Raw genomic sequence first — 15,487 nt, 5'->3', positions numbered from 1 at the left:
GTGTTTTTCTTTTCATATCACTTTTCCATAAATTTATTTTTACCCATGCTTACATCCAGTTTATATGGGAGAGGGAAACGCTTCTGAAATTACAGATATCGTCTTTTCATGAGTGCTTTTTTATTAATTTACTTGAAAGGTTGAAAATTCACTTTTGTGTTAGAGAAATAATATGATTTTCTGCCTTCTGAGTTGATGGCTAGGCCTTTCTACCTCTCCCTCCTGCAAGTGTGTATTGAGTTTTATTTTTAGTCTGCAAATAGATTATAATTCAGTGTGTCATCCCTTTTATTACCTTGGGTATGTTACGTTTTCTTCATTCAACTTGTATATGAGCTGGAATACTATATTAATTTTATTATAAAAGCTTTTAAATACAAAACACATTAAAGGATTATAATTTATTGACCTTTTCTTTGGTTGCCCTTTCTCTAAACCTTTAAGAGTTTGCACTTTGAGCTAACAAAGACTTTCAAATCAATTGACTCTGAATTAAAAATGGAATTTAGGTGGCAGGAGAATACTGTATTTCATTTTTCCAAGATAAACACCCAGAAAATATATATCTATACATATGTGTATTTATATTACAAATATTATGTGTTATTTGTGTGTGTGTACAAGTCTTGGCATTGTTATCCTCTGACATTTTGCAAAATGTCATAATACATGATATCTCAGAGCAACCTGATCGACATACCTTTCTGTGTCACCTAATAAGTTATTTGTCTTTTAACATTCCCCTAGTTCTTCTTCCTCTTTGTCTCTCTTTTTGTTTTGTTTATTTGTTTTTCGATTCGGAGTCTCACTCTGTCACGCAGACTATAGTGCAGTGACACACTCACAGCCACTGCAGCCTGCACCTGCTGGGCTCAGGCAACCCTCCCACATCAGCCTTCCAAGTAGCTGGAACTACAGGTGTGGACCACCATGCTTGACTAATTTTTTTTTTTTAATTTATTGTAGAGATGAGGTCTCGTCATGTTGCCTGGGCTGGTCTCGAACCCCTGACGCAGACACTCCTTTCACCTCCTCCTCTCAAAGTGTTGGCATTACATGTGTGAGCCACCATGCCTGGCCTCTTCCTCTTTGTTTCTTACCTTGTGTGTTTGTTGTGTTCTGCTTTGACATCAGTATGTCCATCCTTGTGTGACTAGTTGATTTGCAGGAGGAGAAAGAAGTGATTACACCTTTAATGAACATATATGTTGCTCTTTTACATGAGCTCATTGACTGTGACTAATACTTAAATTTTTTTCTTCGCCTACATTTTCTGTTGTATTGTAATAATACTTTAGGATACTTCTTTTTCTCCTTAGGGAGGTTGAGAAGTTTTATAAAGCATTAGATTTTTATACTAATAATGAATGCTTCCCCCCCATTAAACCTTTTCATATCAAGTTCTGCATGTTACAAAAGACTATAAGCTGGTGAGTGACACATCATCCACCTGAAATAGACAGTGGCAATCGCTGTGCAGGGAGCTAAAGTGACTGAAGAAAAGCTTTCCTATGTGAACCTGTAGGTGGGAAATTATTTCAATTACCTTAATTGTTTAATTTTTTTATATATTCATAACACACATATGAACAGGTAACTACCCAGAAATTAAGACAATTTATTTTTGGCTTACATTGATCGGAATTTAGACTGTCTCTTAAACTGCATGGTTCCTGTGAAAATGATCAGATGGTGCTTATTAACCACACTGGTAGGAAACTTTTTTTACAGACTTATGAAATCATAATTCTAATAAAGAGATAAATGCTTATTATGGACATTTTATTTAATTTACAACAACCTAACCTTTTATTGTGATTAAAAGGAAAGTAGAGTGTGGCTAATTATTTTCACAGTCCTTGAAAAGCCCAGTTCTGCGAAAGCTGTGCATTCAGAGATACTCCCACAGCCCTGGTGCTGGTTCCTGGTATTTTGCCAGGGATTACCTTTACTCACCTCAGCTCCCAGAAACCTATAATCAAATCCTTGCCCCTTCAGCTACTTTGCTTTGTAACTTTAGGCAGAGTGCTTCGTAGTTCAGATTTGCAAGACAATTTTAGGACAAGCCTGGAATAGATCGTAGGATCATATCAGCCCAGATGTTTCAAAGAACATCACATGGATATGGCTTCAGAAATCTCTGAGGCTGGAGTCCTCTAAAACCGTAACTTTTAAGCCATGATCATGACTGTGTAGAAAGAGGTGCAGGTTGGGTGTGATGGCTCACACCTGTAATCCCACTACTTTGGGAGGTCAAGGCGGGAGAATTGCTTGAGCTCAGGGATTCAAGACTAGCCTGGGCAATATAGTGAGACCTCCTCTCTACAAAAAAATACAAAACACATAGTGATGCATGCCTGTAGTCCCAGCTACCCAACAGGCTGAGACAGAAAGATCACTTGAGACCAGGAGGTCGTGGCTGCAATAAGCCGGGATCACGCCACTATACTCCAGCTTGGGTGACAGGGTGAAACCCCATCTCCAAAATAAAAACAAAAGAAGTGCAAGTTATATCAAAACCAACATACACATATGCATATATATCTGAAATATGTCTCCCAAAATAATACCCTGCTTTTGTAAAATGCACCCAGGTCTTCTATTTTATTGTATTTCCCATTTTTAACAAATGCTAGTTGCAACGTACTAAAGTAGTTTCGTAATTGCCAAAGGATTGTGGTCCACAGTTGTAGAAACACTGCTCTAGTAGTCCCCTTCTCCAAAAAGGACTGAAGTTTACCCAGGTGATCATAGCCTGCATTGCATACAGTTGATGTGCACTTCCAGAGCACCTGTATGTACACGTAAGCCAAGTACCTTCTTCCTAGCCATGTCAAGAAGCCTTCCACAAAGGAACAGCTAACAGATGTCCCAGAGTCAGTTATGCGCACTAGAGAACTGACCCTCCCAACTTCTAGAAATATCCCTTCATGGAACAAAGGCTATCTCTGTCTGGGTTCCAACTTTGCCCAAAGGGTGACCTAAACACTTGTCACTTACCATCTTTATTATTTCTTGAATGGCTCCCAAAATTCATAAGAAATTGTTGTTTCTGTTTTTCCAAGTAAATGTTCTTAATATTTCCAAAATATAGTACTTACAGACCTGGGGCACAGGGTGCCAGAGGGGACGCTATTTACAAGAAGTAAAGTAGCTACAAACCACTGCCTTTAGGCCTCTTTGAATCTGCTGTGTCCTTGCACCTACACCCATGATTTTAGTTTTATAAACTATCCGGAGAAGCAGATCATGTCATCTCTTTAGAAATTCTGGGAGATGCCAGGTGCAGTGGCTCAAGCCTGTAATCTCAGAACTTTGGGAGGCCAAGGTGAAAGGATTGCCTGAGCCCACAGGTTCGAGAACAGCCTGGGCAACTTGGCAGACCTCATCTCTACAATTAAAAAAAAAAATTAACTGGGCATGGCAGCGCGTGCCTGTAGTTCTGGCTACTTCAAGGCTGAGGCAGAAGAATCGCCTGAGCCCAGCAGGTCGACACTGTGGTAGCTGTGAGTGTGTCACTGCATTCCAACCTGGGCAATGGATGAGACTCCAATTCAAAAAAAAAGAGAGAAAGAGAGAAAATCTGGGATATTACAACTGTTGAGAAAACCCCAGAATTCTGAACAAAGCTCACTAGGAGAATTAACCATACTAAACATAGTGAGAACATTACTTCACAGCTTCTAAATGTAGTACTCTTATTTATACTGTCCTATTTTATTCTTATTTTATAAATATAAATCTAAGAAAAACTCACTGTGCTACAGGCTTAGTAAACTCTCTGCTTGCCTTTAAGTTAATACTGAACCAAAGCTTCTAAATGGTATTTAATATCTAAAAGAAGAATTTCTATTATATTCCATCATCCTTTTCTCTTATTCCAGAAACCTTCTTTGACTATAGATTTTAGATATGCACCATCAGAAGTTTAGAGTCTTAGGCAAAACTCATGAAAATAGACAAAGTGAATAAGGAGGTCAGAATGAAATTTGTAGCTCAAACACTCTTTTCAGAAACTAAAATTATTCCCCAGGATCCAGGAATTCATTTAGCCTAATGTACTGGAAAGAATCACACAGGCCTACGCTCAAATCCTACCTAGCTCCTTCATTTATTTGCTTTGTAACCTTGAGCAAGTTACTCAACTACCCTCTTAGAGTCTCAATTTCCTCTCAAGTAAGGAGGGAGTGATAATACCTCTTTCCTCCTTCACCACCTTGAACAGTCTGGCAATCCTGCTACATTTCCCTTGCAAACTTCTCTCTCCCATACTTCTCAGCAGCTACTCCAGATCTCTGTACTGTACTCAAAACTCTCTCTCAGCATTTGATCTTTCTTTTTATTAAAAAAAAAAAGCCATCTTCAGAGTACACTCTCTTAATTTCTCATAAGCCAATCTTCATTCCTATGTGTATGTGGAGCTACGCTTCTACCCTTTTCTCCCCATGTTCAAGGTTAATCTCCCCATGAGTCCTCTTGATGCCATTCTGTCTGTCCAGTATCTCCCCATTCTATTGGTAGTTTCCAGTCAACAGTTGAACATTCTAGTCTATCACACTTGGGGGGGAAAATGATCTCTTGACTCTGCCTCTGTATACAGTTCCAGCCTCTCTTTTTTCTTTGGACACAGTCTGTTTTGTCACCTCAGTCATTGTTTTGCTCTGCACCCACTTCTGTCACAGCCTGGCACTTTGTGCTCAAGATCATCTCCACCACCACCACCACCACTGAAACCGAGGTCTCCAGAGTTATCCATGGCTACATCAGTAGCACCAGGGCATACACTTCACACTTTATCGTGTTTGAGTTGTTGGTAGCATTTCACAGCTAATCTATCCCCCATGCTTGAAGTATTCTTTTCCCTTAGCTTCTGTGAGACCACATTCACCTTGACCTTCCTCCTGATTTTAACAGTGATGTTTGGTTGCCTCACCTCCCTCCATCCGATTCCTAAACACTGTTGTTCCTCAAGACTGCTCTTTCACATCTTCACTCTAGGTTCTCTCACCCACTCTGCTGATTCCAGTTACATTCTGTGTGCTCTTAATTTCTAAATTGATACATCCATGCAGTTGATCACTCTCCACAGCTCCAGATATCAACCGCATAAAATCTATCCAAGTGTCTCTGGAGCATCTCTACTTGGGAATCTTCCAAGCATCTCAAACTCCACGTGTCTAAAACTGAACCCATCAACTACTTTAGTTATGTGTTGTTGCATAGCGAACCTTACCAAAACTCAGTGGCTTAAAAACAATCTGTTAATCATCTCTCGTGGTTCTGTGAATTGACTGAGCCATCCTTGAACTCTTACTTGGGACTCTCATGCAGTTACTTTCAGATATCAACTGGGTTGTCTGAAGGTTCCACTGAGCTGGAAGTCCCGGGTAGTTCACTCGTGGCTGTCAGTTGATGTGATCTGTTGACTTGAGCTCACCTGTGGCCATTGACTGGTGCACCTAAACATGGTCTTCCATGAGGCCAGGGCTTCTCATAACACAGCAACTGGTTCTGAAAGGGAATATCAGGGGGAGCATTCCAAGAGACCCCAAAGGAAACTACAGGCTTCTTAGGACTTAGCATTAGCCATTTTAGGATATCATTTTCTTCACATTCTTTTAGTTATGAAGTCAGTAAGCTCAGCTCAGATTCACAGGAAGGGGAATTAAACTCCCTCTCTTGACTGGAGAAATGACAGGGACACGTTGCCCAAGAAATATGGAATGGAAGATATTGTTGTGGCCATCTTTGGAAAAGACAATTGCCACATCCTCTTTCTTTCCAAATGTGCCTCCCTTTCAGGGATTTCTAAACAGTTTCCCTTTCTGTGGTTGCCATTACCCAATGTCAACCATGGCTCAAAAATATTAAGATATTTTGAGAGAGAGATCACATTCATATAGCTTTTATTTTTATAATTGATCTGGTTTTTAGTTTTTGTTTTGGTTTGGGTTTGGGTTTTTTGAGTCAGAATCACTCTGTCACCCAGACTGGAGTGCAGTGGCATGCTCATGGCTCACCACAGCTTCCAGACCACCTCCCGGACTCAGGTGATCCTTTCACCTCAGCCTCTTGAGTAGCTGGGACTACAGGCACACACCACCATGCCCGGCTAATTGTTTTGATTTTTGTAGAGATGATTTTTTGTAGAGTATTGCTATATTGCTCAGGCTGGTCTTAAACTCCTGGGCTCAAGCGATCTGCCCACCTTGACCTCCCAAAGTGCTGGGACTACAAGCATGAGCCACCATGCCCAGCCTGTTCTATTTTATTATTGTTGTTAACCTCTTCTTGTTCCTAATTTATAAATTAAACCATTACAGACATGAATGTACAGGAAAAAAACATGGGACATATAGAGTTCAAGGTTCAATACTATTCACAATTTCAGGCATCCACCGGGGGTCTTGAAACCTATCCCTGGTGGATAATGTGGGACTTCTGTATCAGGAAATGACATCATCATTCAGTTATCACCTGGTCCAGAAGTTTAGGAGTCCTATCTGACTGCTCTCCCTCTCACTTCCTGTATTTAATCAATCACCACATCCTTTCCAGTCTAATTCCATAATATCTTTTGAATCCTGTCTTTTCTTCCCTGAATATAGAAATCACCTTCTAGCTGTGCTGTATGTCTCCAATCTTGCTCATCCATTCTTCACACACAAATCTGAGATACTACTACTTCTCCTAACCCCCTTTAGTGACCCAGATACTAGTCTGTTGTCTTTAAGTGACTGACATGACTGTTTACAGTCTGGCAGTGCATCACATCATGCTATCATCTTAGACACAATATAGAAGAGACAAAAGAATATAGACTTGTGAGTCAAACTGCCTGGTGGTGTATCCTAGTTCTGATCACTTACCCCTGTGTTGCTGGGGACAAGCTGTGTAGCTTCTTTGTCCCTAAACTGTCTCATCAATTAAAAAGGACTCTTTCAACTCATAGAATGATCTTGAGTATTCAGTGTAAATACTTTAAATGGTGTATAGTCCATAGCAAATGCTTGAAAAATTGTGAATGGTTACTATTATTACTGTTAATGTATGCTGTCTTTGCTAGCATACAAGAGAGGACCCCCCACAAAACACGAAATTTTCTTATAAAAAATTGTGTATTTATTCTTACATGTTTCAACTGCAGTCACCTTCGAAGTACTCTCCATTTGGTGCAGTACACTTATCAACATTTTTTTTACACCACTCAAAACAATCCCAGCACTTTGGGAGGCCGAGGTGAGTGGATTGCAGGTTCGAGACCCACCTGGGCAACTTGGCGAGACCTCATCTCTACAATAAATCAAAAAAAACTAGCCGGGCGTGGTAGCGCACGCCCGTAGTTCCAGCTACTCAGAAGGCCGAGGCAGAAGGATTGCCGGAGCCCAGCGGGTCGAGGCTGCGGTGGCCGGGAGCGGCCGCTACCCTCCAGTCTAGGCGACAGAGTGAGACTCCCACTCAAAAAAAAAAAAAAAAAACAATTTTGAACTTGTCAATTTTAATGCCTTGTTGTGCTTCTGCCATTTTTTGTTTCACCTTTTTCCACACTGGCGAAACATTTCCCTTTGCGGACTTTTTCATCAGAGAAACAAAAAAAGTTCCTTGTGGTGAGATGGGGTGAATAAGGAGGGTGAGGCATGGGAATCATGCCATTTTTTGGTTAAAAACTGCTGAACACTCAGCACATGTGGGCAGGTGCGTTGTCATGGTGGAAGCACCACTGACCTGTTTGCCGCACACAGTTCAGGATGTGTCTTCTGCAAATCGTGACGCAACCTCCTCAAAACTTCCAGATAAAAACTTCGAATGACCATTTGATCTGGAGGAACAAATTCCAAGTATACTGCAAGAGGCCTATCCTCCAAAAGATAATTCCAGTTTGGGGGGGAGGGTTCCCCACCTCACATTACTTGTCCTGTTTAAACAAAATAATTCCAATTGCATTTATATTTTACATTATTGGTCATCATCTATCAATTTTCCTAACTACTAGACAACATTGGAGAATTCGATTTTATGGCAGGTTAAAGATTACCTTTGAATTGGAGAAATGGGACTAATAGGGTTGCAAGAGCATGGAGTTTTAGTCAATATTGTTTATAGTATTTGTGTTATTACAGAATATAATAGTTTCTTAATTAGATGCTATATTGATTTTGTCCATTAAACTATGTTTGCAAAGTAGTCATGTCTTATTTCACTTGGCTTGTGATATAACACTCTGCATCCATAATGTTAGGTTATGGCCTGTGGTTGTTTATAAAAAGATATGTTCTGCCAGAGATCTTAAAGTCGGGTGTATGAATCCAAGATTATGTCGTAGAATTGGAGGTTGGGCTATTGATTGTCTGCAAATGCTTAGCCTTACTTCCTGACATCTTAATTATTAGTTAGATGTTATCATTTACTCTCCTCAACAATTGTAGTTAGACTTTTACAGCTGAATTACTTTTCTGTCTTTCCATTTTAGTCATTACAGGCATGTTAACTCACATCAGAGGTAGGTGGCAAATTCATGACATGTATGGCAAAATATTTCATATTTTGTATTTCTCACTGATTTTCTGATATTGCAAAATGATTTCCAAAGAGATACCAAATCTAATTACCAATATGACTTCAACTACTGTTTTGTCCTTATGGCATCTGTAGTTGGTAAATTATTATTTAGAAAACATTTTTCAGAGTTCAGAGTACTTTGTTGAGGCCTTATCTGAAAAAATGCCACTCTACTGCTGGGTTTCCATATGAACTGGTTATCACATAAGAAGGAAAGGAATAACAATAGCTTCGCGCACGTGGTCTCTTTATGCTTTCACACTCTGCCAACTGTATTTTAAGACATTAAGACTGTTGTGACACATACTTACTGATGAAAGAAAGAAATCACAGCTAGTAGGTGAAAAGACTGCTAGTGGCTCCCACATTCAGACACAACAGGACACGTTGAAAAAACCCTTCAAGATGATACCCTATTGTGTTTGAAGACATGGTACATCTCACTCTTACTGTGAAGGCTTTAATTGGTTTGATTCCTAACCCATAAGCTTTGAGTTTAGAATAACTACAGGGCACTCTGTTGCCCTGTCTCTATTTTTTCCTCCAGTTTTCCTCCTTTTTCTCTTCGTAAAACCTACAGACAACCTTCGTGTTTCCTATGATCATTCCCAGGTTCAGGCTGTAGGGCTTTATGGATGTAGTGATCTCAGTAAGGGAGGATACAGAGCCCTAGAACTGGCCTTTTTTTATTTCCTCTGAAGCCAAAGTTTTCTGGAATTCAGGACATGATGAAAGACTTCTGTGTCCAGGCTTTTATCTAAGAGATTGATGAGCTTCAGAGGAAAAGGTTGTGCAAGTATTTACAAGTTTATCAAACTGTGTCAATGGCCCACTGACTTCCAGGTGTGTTTACAACCAATAGAGAGCATTTGAAAATGCTAACAGGAATGACCACACTTGACTCTGCCAAATGAGAGAAGGGCTGTGACTTGAAAAGTAACAGTGGAGAATTTAAAGACAAAGCCCCTTCACAAATCTAGTCCCCTGATATTTAAACTAGAGGCTTCAACTGGGATGCTATACTAATCTAAGCCACTGTTGCCGTGGATTTTGAAGAGAAAAATCAGTGATGTCCTTATACCTCTACATCGCTGATTAGAATGAGAGGTCAGGTCTACATTTTCCTTTTAGAAAAGACACATTGTAAGACTTTAATTCAAAAGAAATTTATTCTAAATAGTGTAATAACTTGAAGCAAATAGAAGTTGACAGGCACTTAGAGATGAGATTCATATTTCATGGGAAAAGCTAGAATAGATCAGTGAGCTTCAAGCTATTTTACTTGTGCCCTCTTACACAAATATCTATACACATTTAAATTAAATGTTTTATTTCCTGAGACAATATTATAATTTTTTTTTAAAAAACCTGGTTTCTTCTGTATTAAATTATGCTTACAATCATTAGTTGTACACATTTAACGGAAAGCAACCTAATTATTATATAAATATGCTAAACATTTTGGTAATTATGAAACAAAAAAAGTGAAAATGTCTTAAAAGTACCTCTCTGAATGAGATGAATGGGGACTTTTTTCAAATAGCTTATATATTTACAGATGAATATTACTTCTTATAAAAATAAAATAAAATTCAGTATCAGTTCTAATCCTGTTTTATTTTTTATGAATATAAACATAAGAAAACTTGCTATAAAATAAGTCAGTGGAATATAAGGATTTTTTTTTTTTTTTTTGAGTCGGAGTCTCACTCGGTCGCCCAGACTGGAGTGCAGTGGCCGCTCCCAGCCACCGCAGCCTCGACCCACTGGACTCCGGCGACCCTTCCGCCTCAGCCTTCTGAGTAGCCGGAATTACAGGCACGCGCTACCACGCCCGGCCGATTTTTTGATTTGTTGTAGAGAGGAGGTCTCACCAAGTTGCCCAGGCGGGTCTCGAACCCGTGGGCTCAGGCAATCCACTCACCTCAGCCTCCCAAAGGCGCGGGATGACAGGCTGAGCCACCGAGCCCGGCTAGGATTTTTTTTTAAGTGATGCTGTTTAATTCTTTGAAACCCTTGTTAGTCATATGTCAAAAATCACATTGTGACTTATTTCCCAAAAGTGTGGTTAGTGGTCTGTTAGCTACCCGTTCCATCACATTTCTCTTTTAGTCTTACGGAAAGCAAAGTCTTGGCAACTACTTACTTTGAAAAAGATTTGTAGCCGGGCTCTGTGGCCCAACCTGTCATCCCGCACCTTTGGGAGGCAGAGGTGAGCGGATTGCCTGAGCCCGCGGGTCCGAGACCTGCCTGGGCAGCGAGACCTCATCTCCATCTCTACAATAAATCAAAAATCAGCCGGGCGTGGTAGCACATGCCTGTAATTCCGGCTACTCGGAAGGCTGAGGCGGGAGGATCGCCGGAGCCCCGCAGGTCGAGGCTGCGGTGACCGGGAGCAGCCACTGCACTCCCATCTGGGCGACAGAGTGAGACTCCAACTCAAAAAAAAAAAAGAAAAAGATTTGTTACACAGTTTTTAGAGTTTTTTCATTTCTCAGTTTCTGTGTAGCATACCAAGAAAAACTTTACCAAGGTTTAGCAAAATACCGCTTATTTCACCTATTAGTCTTTTACTTAGCGTTACATTGTTTCATCTGGTATACTCAGAATGGGGTAGCAAATGGAACTATTGTTCATATTAATTCCCCATTGATATTATATTTTTCAAATGCTTTCATCTTATTACAGGCATACCTTCTTTTATTATGCTTTTTAAAATAACACTTCACAGATACTGCATTTTTTACAGATTGAAGATTTATGACAACCCTATGTCGAGCAAGTCTATTGGCACCATTTTTCCAACCTTTGCACAAATCTTTGATGTTATTATTGTAATTGTGTTTTGTTTTGTTTTTGAGTCGGAGTCTCACTCCATCACCCAGGCTGGAGTGCAGTGGCACACTCACAGCCACCCCAGTGTCAGCCTGCTGGGCTCAGGCAATCCTTCAGCCTCAGCCTTCCAAGTAGCCAGAACTGTAGGTGCATACTGCCACGCCCGGCTAATTTTTTTATTTTATTGTAGAGACGAGGTCTCACCAAGTTGCCCAGGCTAGTCACGAACACTGTAATTGTTTTGAGGCCCCACAAACCACTCCCATGTAACATGGCGAACTTAGTAGATAAATGCATGTGTTCTGACTATTCCACTGACTGGCTGTTCTCCCTCCATCCTACACCCTTTCTGTCCTGTGGCCTTCCTCTTCCCTGAGGCACAAAAATATTGAAATTCGGCTAATTAATAACCTTACAATGGCCCCTGAGTGTTCAAGTGGAAGGAAGAGACATGTGTCTCTCATGTTAAATCTAAAGCTAGAAAGGAGCCGAGTGAGGAAGACATGTCTCAAGCAAGATAGGCCAAACGCTACGCCTGTTGCACCAAACATTTAGCCAAGTTACAAGTGCAAAGGAAAAGTTATTGAAGGAAATTAAAAGTGCTACTCCAGTGAACACGTGAATGACAAGAAAGTAAAACAGCCTAATTGCTGATACAGAGCAAGTCTGAGTTTTTGAGGTAGAAGATCAAAGCAGTCACAACATTCTCTTAAGCCCAAGACTAATCCAGAGCATGGTCCTAACTCTCCTCAATTATATGAAGGCTGAAAGAGACAAGGAAGCTGTGGAAGAAAAGTTGGAAGCTAGTAGAGATTGGTTCATGAGGCTTAAGGACAGAAGCCTTCTCCCTAACATAAAAGTACAAGGTGAAGCCACAAGTACTGATGGAGAAGCTGCAGCAAGTTATCCGGAGGATCTAGCTAAGATCATTGATGAAGGTTTTCAGCAAACAACAGATTTTCAGTATCGATGGAACAGCCTTCTATTGGAAGAAGATGCCATCTAGGATTTTCATAGCTAGAGAGAAATAGGAGTTGCCTGCCTTTGATGCTATGTGCTTTCAAAGGACAGGCTGACTCCCTTGTTGGAGGTTAATGCAGCTGGTAACTTTAAGTTGAAGCCAGTGCTCACTTACCATTCCAGAAATCATAGGGCTCTTAAGATTGATGCTAAATGTACTCTGCCTGTGCTATAAAAATGGAATAACAAAGCCTGGATGACAGCACACCTGTTTACAGCGTGGTTTACTGAACATTTTAAGCCCAGTGTTGAGACCCAATGCTCAGGAAAAAAGATTCCTTTGAAAATATTACTGCACTTGACAATGACCTGGGTACTCATAAGCTCTGATGTAGATATACAGGGAGGCTAATGTTCCCATGCTTGCTGATACAACATTTATTCTGCAACCCATGGATCAAGGAGTAATTTCAATTTTCAAGTCATTATTTAAGAAGTACACTTTGTAAGGCTATAGCTGCCATAGATGAAGCTGGGCAAAGTAAACTGAAAACCTTTTGGAAAGGACTCACCATCCTAGGTGCCATTAAGAACATCTAAGATTCGTGGGAGGTCAAAATATCAACATTAGCAGGAGTTAGAAGTTGATTCCAACCCTCATAGGTGACTCTGAGGGACTCAGGACTTCATTGGTGGAGGTCAATGCAGAAATGCTGAAAGTAGCAAGAGAACTAGAATTAGAAGTGGAGCCTGAAGATGGGACCAAATTGCTGCAATCTCACGATAAACCTTGAATGGATGAAGACTTGCATCTTATGGATAAGCAAAGAAAGTCTGAGGTGGAGCTGACCCCTGCTGAAGATGCTGTGAACACTGTTGAAATGACAGCAAAGGATTTAGAATATCCCATAAACTTAGTTGATAAAGCCCAGCAGAGTTTGGAAGGATTGACTCCAATTTTGAAAGAAGTTCTTCTACAAAGAACTTCTGTCAAACAGCGTCACATGCTACAAAAAATATTTTGTGAAAAGAAGAGTGAATCACTGTAGCAAACTTCATTGTTGTTTGGGGTTTTTTTTGTTTTGAGTTGGAGTCTCACTCTGTCGCCCAGACTGGAGTGCAGTGGCCACTCCCGGTCACCGCAGCCTCGACCTGCTGGGCTCCGACGATCCTTCCGTCTCAGCCTTCCAAGTAGCCGGAATTACAGGCGCGCGCTACCACGCCCGGCTGATTTTTTGATTTATTGTAGAGATGAGGTCTCGCTGCCCAGGCGGGTCTCGAACCCGCGGGCTCCAGCAATCCACTCACCTCAGCCTCCCAAGGCGCGGGTTTACAGGCTGAGCCACCGAGCCTGGCTCATGTGAACATTTTTATATGTCCTGGGAAATCAGAAAATTTGTGTGACTCGCCTTTGTGTGATATGGTTTTATTGTGACAGTCTGGAACCAAATCTGTTACGTCTCGAGGTATGCCTGTATGTGCTTTAAATACATATGTTTCATTAGCTCATTTAATTTATGGAAAATACCCACCATATAATTTAACTGTCTTTTTGTCAGAAAAAGTCTGACTTATTTTTTCAGTTCAAATAAATTAACTTACATTTTGTTACAATTATCTTCGTTCTGAATTCCTGCTCTAAACAGATAGATAAAGAGATAAAGCACAAATCCCTGCCATAGCTTGACAACTGGAATAAAGAAAGTACCACTGCATTGAGTATTGTTTACCTTATTTAGCATGCACTTTGTAAGCATGAAACTCTTTTGCATGAAAAGAATTTTTGATAATAGTTGGAGTGGGTAGTAGGGTCATTAAAAAATGTTACATCTGACTTCAAAACATGCCAGTAGTCCTAAATGCCCCATTTTAAAATTCCACATCTCGCCCTTGATGGAAATATGTATGTGACAGAGAAAGACATGGAAGGCCTACGATGGGCCTATGGTGTCTGCAATAAAAGCGGCTTCTCCAACAAAAATACTTTAAATGTTGCCTTTGTTTGGTATACTGGAAGCTTTGTGCTCCAAAACAGTGTGTCATAGTATGATTTGGGGTGTGTAAGAGGCATGCCTTTCTGGTGTAGAGAAAGTCTGCATGAGGAAGTAGAGGTTCCAGTAGTAGAGTAGTTGAGGTTCTAGGCGTTAACTCCTTGAAATGAGCTTCTCCTCTCCTCACTGAAAAGTCTTAATGTATCCTAGGGATGTGACTACCCTTGTTTGAAGTCTCCTAGGTTCAATGACATCCACAGCCACTTGAACTCTAAGATATAATATAATGTTATGATTAATCAGCCTTTTTCATTACAGGGAGATAAAAAGAGTATTACATCTACTGCTGCCCCACTCAAGCACATTCTGTCAACCTCAGTTCTTTTGTTTTATAAATGAAGAGCACGCTAATGAAAAAGTCACCTGTTAAATTAGCTGTGGGACTAACTGGATAAGGAGACACATTATTGACACAACAATGCGTCCTCATGTCATTTCAGTGAGAAAGATTTTTAACCCCCCCAAAATTAATATATGAAGAGAGCAGCAAAGCAAAAATACTGTTTTAAAAAGCTGTTAAACTGCTTTGAGACAGTGAAAGCTGAAAACCTTGAAATCAGAACTCGATTATTATTACCAAAGCGAATTCTCGTGGGTAAAGGTAATATTTTGAAAAAAATGTTGTGGTTTAGTACCAGTTTATGCTTACCAGCTTTCAAAGCACAGCTATGCTGTTAAAACTGCTGAAAACCGTTTATAGCAGCAATATATAGGATCAACACCAAGAGTAAAATAAATTTCAGAAACTTCAAATAGTAATGATAGAACTTGTTAATAACAGTAGAATATAATTACCTTAGAAATGTATTAACTTAGCCAGGCTCAGTGGCTCAGCCTGTCATCCTGCGCCTTTGGGAGACTGAGGTGAGTGGATTGCCTGAGCCCGCGGGTCCGAGACCCGCCTGGGCAGGGAGACCTCATCTGTACAATAAATCAAAAAATCAGCCGGGCGTGGTAGCGCATGCCTGTAATTCCGGCTACTCGGAAGGCTGAGGCGGAAGGATCGCCGGAGCCCAGCGGGTCGAGGCTGCGGTGGCCGGGAGCAGCCGCTGCACTCCAGTCTGGGCGACAGAGTGAGACTG

At 40.6% G+C, this 15,487-nt stretch overlaps 1 protein-coding gene across 1 annotated transcript in view; it reads left to right on the top strand.

The window, feature by feature from the left end:
• TENM3 (teneurin transmembrane protein 3) overlaps nt 1–15,487 on the top strand; it is a 207,118-nt gene that overhangs the window by 54,381 nt on the left and 137,250 nt on the right. The gene's annotated exons all lie outside the window — the stretch shown is intronic.

Source organism: Carlito syrichta, unplaced genomic scaffold, assembly GCF_000164805.1.
Source record: "Carlito syrichta isolate Samal-C Ts95f unplaced genomic scaffold, Tarsius_syrichta-2.0.1 Scaffold302931, whole genome shotgun sequence".
In the NCBI taxonomy this organism is placed as follows: Eukaryota; Metazoa; Chordata; class Mammalia; order Primates; family Tarsiidae; genus Carlito; species Carlito syrichta.
The sequence above is the reverse complement of the archived record's forward strand: the minus strand, read 5'-3'. Positions and strand labels throughout refer to the sequence as shown.